The following is a 7,009-nucleotide window of genomic DNA, read 5'->3' as shown; positions in this document are numbered from 1 at the left end:
TGAAATAGATGGCAACAGTTTGGTTAGGTATAAGAACCCGCCTCTTTGTTTAACGTTAGGCAATCAGATCTTTCTGGAATGGGAAGTTAATGAGATCTTTATTGCTTTGTTTATAATTTAAGAGATTGTATGTAGCCAAGTACGGATCGAGTTCGTTAATAAATGCAGAATAGCTTAAGTAGTTTCAGCGTGGTTGCCTGTAACAAGTATTTATTACAAAATAACAGGCTTAAATTTATTGTAGTAGGAAGGAGTCGGATTTAATCAAAAGATTCCGAAACTACTACTTTACATCAAAAATCTAATTGTACACGATCAGATTTTATACAGATAAAAGTGTTTCTGAGGCAGAAAATGAAGATTTTTTTAATAAAAAAAAAGCAATATTTTAATTTCACGTTTATTTAAATGTAAAAAGAATGAGTTAATTAATCGATAGAGATTTTATTATTTGTATATGTAAATTATTGTCGCTAGGATCAGTTTGCTTATATTGGTTGAGGTATGCTAGAACTTACCTTATTTATTCGACTACATGTAGGCTCTCCTCCTTACTGGATAGGGAGGAGGAGGGTCTACATGTGTTCTTATAAAGTTCAAAGTAGCAGGGATAGATTTAGACCTGTTGCGGTCCTAAACTATAAAATATAACAAGACCTTAACCACCAAATAATGTAAAATTGCGGGCCCTAATATATAGACTCATAAAAGAGGCCCTAAGTTACATCATTTTCTATAGCTTATGTGCAAATCCGGCCGTTCCGAGAAGGTACCAGCTCCTTCAAATATAAGGTATGTTGGATAAGATGTTCTATCAATATATAAGTTATATAGATATGAGGTGTTATAGGTATGAGCTAGTGAGCAAGGTAGAGTTTCGAGAATTCACATTACTTCTATTATATCTAATTAACTATTATACATCAACGAGTTACTTAACTTTTCCGACATTTGGTGGCGCCATTTTTTACGATGTCTTATTAAAAAGAACTTTTTATATTTTTAATTATTATAAAATGGCAAAAAACACTTAATTTTGAGGCTAGGAATGGGTTTTATAAATTAAATTGTAAATGCTATTAACGAGTAGAATCGTCATTAAGTCAGACCCTACTGGAGATATGACACGACACCCTTCATCTCCCCATCCCCTCGACCTTTAACCACCAAAAAACGTGATTAACTAATTATTCATTTCTATAGATTAATATATTATGTATATATAGTTAAAAGATTGGATTGATGCAAACACATGGACGATCTGCCGATGAGGAGTGCCTCCCAGGAGGACTTCTGGGAATCTGGTCCCTATTGAATTGTTAGACACGAGAAAAATCCTGGAATACGCCATTGGTCAGTGTTCAGCGATTTTATCCATCGGGCTTTTGATTGTAGGACTCATACGGGCTCAGGATAATAGAAATTTTTAATTACATGTATTAATGCACTTTGCATTTTCTTACGGCATATTTACGTAATTTCTATTAATTAATTAAATACTTAGTTACGTCGGGATGTCTGACACCATCCCAAGAACGTTTGATATTTACGTACGAAGGTGTAATTTGGTAGATTAGATAATGGAAAGATTCCAGCGAAGAACGACACCGAACTCGCGCTAATTTGCATAAAAATTTTAAGTAATTTTACAAAATTAAAGCTATCGGATAATTCTATACTATTAGAAATTACTTTAAAATTTAATTTGGTTGCTGAAGATTACTGTCAAAATTGTGAAGTTAGATTCGATTTCTCAACCAGGTCTTTATGCAAATTGATGTAAAAAGAATATATAAGAATTGATGTAGATGTAAACGTAGTAGACCACATGTTTTGAATTTATTAAATGTTTAGAGAAGTGAGATAATTATATATACTTAAAGAACAAACCTAATACATCATATTTTCAAGAGGTAGTTCTCAGCTTCTAAAAGGATCGTTTTAATCATATATATGTAATCTAGTTGATCTCTATTGCAAATTAAGTTTTGTAAATTCACTATTAACATTTGATAAATAACTTTTCCCCTTTCAATGGAGTGTTCGTCTACAATTTCCACAGTCGATTGGCAAAGTAAAATTTTTAAAAATGACGTTTTTAGAAAAATATTATTCAATACAAACGAACTTTATATGTTAAATTCGTTTTTAATCGAATTTATATAATTGAAATTTAATTTAAAACGTATTTAAGTTTCAGAAGTGATAAGAAGATAAAAGTTAGTATTTTATAATAATTATTAAAAAAAAATTATTGATTCGTGTGTTTGCCGTTTGTGTATGACTTTTTTACCTTCATTTTCGAGATATCAGATAGTGTTTTGTTTTATGCGATTTAATGCTTAGTTCTGGGCAGTTAAGCCATAAATTCAAAAATTAGTGACATCATATGTTTAAGAAGCTGTTCCATCAATGAGTGTAAATGACAAGCAGCCAGGGGAGCCAGTACATTGGGGCAATTGGGGTCCTCCTTTCCGTCTGGGTTGTCCTTTTCCTAATCACCAAAAAGGCCCAAATTCCAATATTAACAAACAACAGAAAAATTCATGACTTCTAGCTTATTTTGCAAATATAAAAGAAATTAATGAACGATATTTGTCCATTGTCTCGTGCAACTTTGTCGTATGCTGATCAACATTTGGCCTTGAAAACTGAAAACAAGGAATATTACTTGTTTTTAAGGCCAAGTTAGCCCTAATTGAAACTAGTGCCATCTATTGGCGCGTTAATTCGTAGTTTGAAGCTTCTTGCATGACGCCCTATTTTATAGCTTGTGTTTCCATTTCTATAGTCTGAGGACGATACTGCGAGTAGCTAAGTAAATAAAACAGACTACACTATTGTTTTGCTTACTTTCTGCCATCTACTTGTTAGAAGCACACGATGTGTGTTCTGCTCAGTCTAAGTACTTGAACTATTCATTCACGTGTAAACCGTATGAAGAAGTTTTACAGTAAACTTTAAAGCATTCTTAAAAGAGGAATTAATTTGACTGTATTGAGTTTGGACATTTTTACTTGCCAAACTGTAACAACAAAAATTTCACACATTTAATTAATTGGTTACATTAATTCAGTGTTTTATTAATTTAACTTGTAATATTTTTACCTTTTTTAAAAGCCTAATAGGCCTAATTGAGTAGATAGTACAGAGATGAACCGCTGCTCTATACCTTTCTGTAATTACAACGCTCAAATCGTTTCAGAAAAATCTCTAAGGCTACAAGTCATATAGCAGGTTGTATAAGCGTATGCATTCAGTATACGGGTATCAAATATACAGGGTGGCCAGAATCACTCGCATAATAAACCAACCGGACGATTGCTAGTAAAAACCAAACCGGAGGACTGCGCATTTCTGAGTTACTGGGCGAACAGTTTGTGACATCACATCCGGTAAGAATAGACATTACAGTAACTTTCACATGAATGAGTCATTTATTTATCCATGTACTGTACAGTACAGTACACTACAGCTGAAATGTCATAACAAGTTTGAGTAAACCAATACAACATCGTGTAATGCAGCACAGACGATCCGTCGCGAAATATGCATTTGCAGGCGTGCAGCATATCAGAGGTTACAGTTGTGATGGCCGTCCTACGACGTATGACTTGTGCAACGCATGTCTGTACAGCTGTCCACGTCGCTTTTCAACAAGAATTCTCATTATCAGACGTGATGTCACGAAACTGGTCGGGAATGCGCCACCCTATCGGAAAATCGGACTATACGTTTCCGGTTTGGTTTTTCCACGAGCGATCTCACGGTTGGTTTATTGTGCGGGTAATTCTGTCCGCCCTATACACATAAATTACATTTAAAGTAGATGTCTTTATTGAGAAAAGAACAGGAAACTCATAATTCACGACAGCAAAATTAAACTCGTGACATTTTATATTATCAGCCCGCCTCATGTTCCCCATCTATAATACATTGTATTCGATATGCCTAAAGGCAACTTTTTGAAAAAGTCGTCTCTTTGGCTTCCCTAATTTTATAATTTCCTTAGAATTTCGATTTTCATGTCTAACTTGCTAGTCCTTCGAATCCAATTATCATTAATTCTTTTCATTAAAAAGTAATGAACTTTAAGCAGTTTTCGTAGGTTCTTATATATGTAATTTTAACATTATTATTTAACATTATAGTGAAGAATAAGATCACAGTTAATATAGCCTAATTCATACGCTCGCTGAACAGAAATAAATTACTGAGTTTTCTTTATGATAGTTTCGCTATCTGAAATTTATTATAGTCACGCTTCGTGATAAATAAAATGTTGCAACTTAGATTCGGAAATCCCAAAGTAACACATATCTCAGACACTGATTTATAGACATTTTAAATAAATTTTTACATTAAGAATATAGTATCCCCTCGTTATATTGCGCTTGTCGGGAAGCAAAGAAAAAGCTCAATATATCATAGTACTAAAAATTCTGAGCTTGGATTATACATGCTATGGAATCCTCATTCTCTATTCTCACATCAGCAAGTGTTTCTGATATAAAATAAGCTTAGTTTTTCAATACTTAATTTTATTCGTGGCTATATCGTGTTTATTGACGTTTAAGTAAACATCGATACCAAGAACGCCCATTTAGCAGTATTGGAATCGTGCCAAAATTTGACACCGAATTTTTTTGCAAATCTCCACGTTTTGAGACCACCCGAATCCAAAAAAACGGGAACAAAAATAAAATAAAATAAAATTTTGTGGATGTGTGTGTGTGTGTTGGCGTCTACTTCGTTTAATATCTCAGAATGGGGTAAAGATTATAAAACGGAATTTGGCATTGTAGTTTGTGTATAAAAGACGTTGCTACTATTAAATTTGGGGGTTAAAGGTCGGGGGTTGGTGAGATAGAAGGGTGTCACCTGTCGTATCGAGGTCGGACTTAATTAACGACGATTTTACTTGTTATTAGCACTTGCAATTTTTTAAAATAAGACTCACCCTCCATCCTCAATATGAAGCTTTTTGCCATTTTATGATGATAATATAAGTTTTACTACAAAGTTTGATAACAGATGGCGCCACATACAAATTTTATTATACAGCGGACCCCCTACAACATGGGTTCCTATAACGGAGATTCCTATAACGTGGCGAAAAAATTGCGACAGTATTCGTATAAAGACGCTAAAAGGGACTCGTAAAACGTCGTCGCCGACTCGTGTCGCGACAGGATTAGTCGAATCTGGACCAATAGTGGACGAACAGCCGAACTACTTTCCGCCGTCCAGCGCCATGCTACGGAGAGTTTAGGCGGGTAAATTGAGTTTACTATCGTCTGTACAGTATTATATATAAATTAGGTACTGTACATATAATTATATATAAATTAGGTACTGTATATATAATTATATATTAACTTAATTTATTGTAACTTTATTATAATTATATATATACTTTCCGCCATCTAGCGCCACGCTACGGAGAGTTTAGGCCAGTAAGTTGAGTTTACTATCGTCTGTACAGTATGTAAATTAGGTACCGTAAGTCTAATACAGTACTGTAATTTTATACATTTCTTGTAAAAGAAACGTTTCTTATTCAACGACCATAAAAATTATTTCTATTAATGATGTCTCCAAAGTTCAACGAATTTTTCGCAGAAAAATAACCTATCAGAAATCGCGGCCGTGTTTGGTACGCTGCTCCGCGACGAAAGCAAGCTTAAGCAATGGCGACGTCGAACGGTGCACCCTCGGTAAGTAATCCTACAATTTTTTGTTTATAGCATAGTTTATACCAACGGTCGCCAAACTTTTTTAACCGTCGACCCCCAATCACTTTCCAAAGCCTCACATTGACCCCCACCGTAAATTTTTATTACAAGTGTATGTTATGTATGAGCGAAAAAAAACGTTGTGGATTGTGGTCTCTGTCTAAGCAAAAATAAAAAACCAAAAAAAGGTTGTGACCCCTTAGCCGCATCGACTCCCTAATCCCCTAGCCGCATCGACCCCCCCAATGATGTTGCATCGACCCCTGGGGGTCCATATCGACCACTTTGGCGACCCCTGGTTTATACGGATTTTTCCCAAAAAATTATACGTGTTTTGGAAATGTTGAGTGAAATTAGTCTAGAATTGATTAATTTTATGGAAGAAAACCTTTCAAACAGCCGTAGTCCGTAAACTTCACACGTGTCGGGCTGCGATTGGCTTATGTATTTAAGGATTCCTACAACGTGAAATTCGTAAAACGTGGAACGTATCTACGCGTTATAGGGGGTCTACTGTAATTAATTAATAATATAAAAGTTAATTTTTTAAATAAAATTTCATAACAGCCAAGAAAGTTACATAACTCGTTGTTAGAGTTTTAGCTAACTAATGTGATCAATTTAATTCTTCCAAGACAGGCAAAACATTTTGGATTTTATCTAATACTACGAAGAATAAAATTAGATAAAATTCCATCCTTGCGGCAGAAAAATAAAGTTTGTGTTACTCATTATATTGTCTTGTTACGATTTCCCCAATTCCCACGAAAGATGTTCGAGTTTTTATAAATTCTTCGAATTTCAGCTGGGGGTTTAAGAATTCGTTCAATGGGTTCTTAACCAGTTTGTTAATGAATGTCCAAACGCCATAATCAAAAAGACCACCTAAATTTTAATGACAGTAAAGAAACTGAATTTTTTTAAAAATGCGAATAACAGCTTCAACAATAATACTGCTCAATAATAATCCACATTGTGGTAAGTTGAAAAGTCCATCTTGAGCTGCTGCTTCCTACTTCACAGTTCATTCTCCTTTTTGTTATTTGGGAGTATTATTTCCATAAAACGTTCCGTTCAATGTTCAAATGTGTTTTTTTTTTTAGTTTTCTTTTATTTGCTGTTTATGTCCGGTCAATCATCATCACTTCTCTCCTGTCGTACCTTTTTCTTTGATTTTTTATTGTCTTCTTGTCGTACATTATTAGTTATATTTCGGGATATAGTTATATTATTATATTAGTTATAAAAATCGTATAATATTATATATATATATA

The sequence above is a fragment of the Centruroides sculpturatus genome, unplaced genomic scaffold (assembly GCF_000671375.1).
Source record: "Centruroides sculpturatus isolate CEXI.00-Female unplaced genomic scaffold, Cexi_2.0 scaffold416, whole genome shotgun sequence".
NCBI lineage: Eukaryota > Metazoa > Arthropoda > Arachnida > Scorpiones > Buthidae > Centruroides > Centruroides sculpturatus.
Note: the sequence above shows the minus strand (reverse complement) of the source record.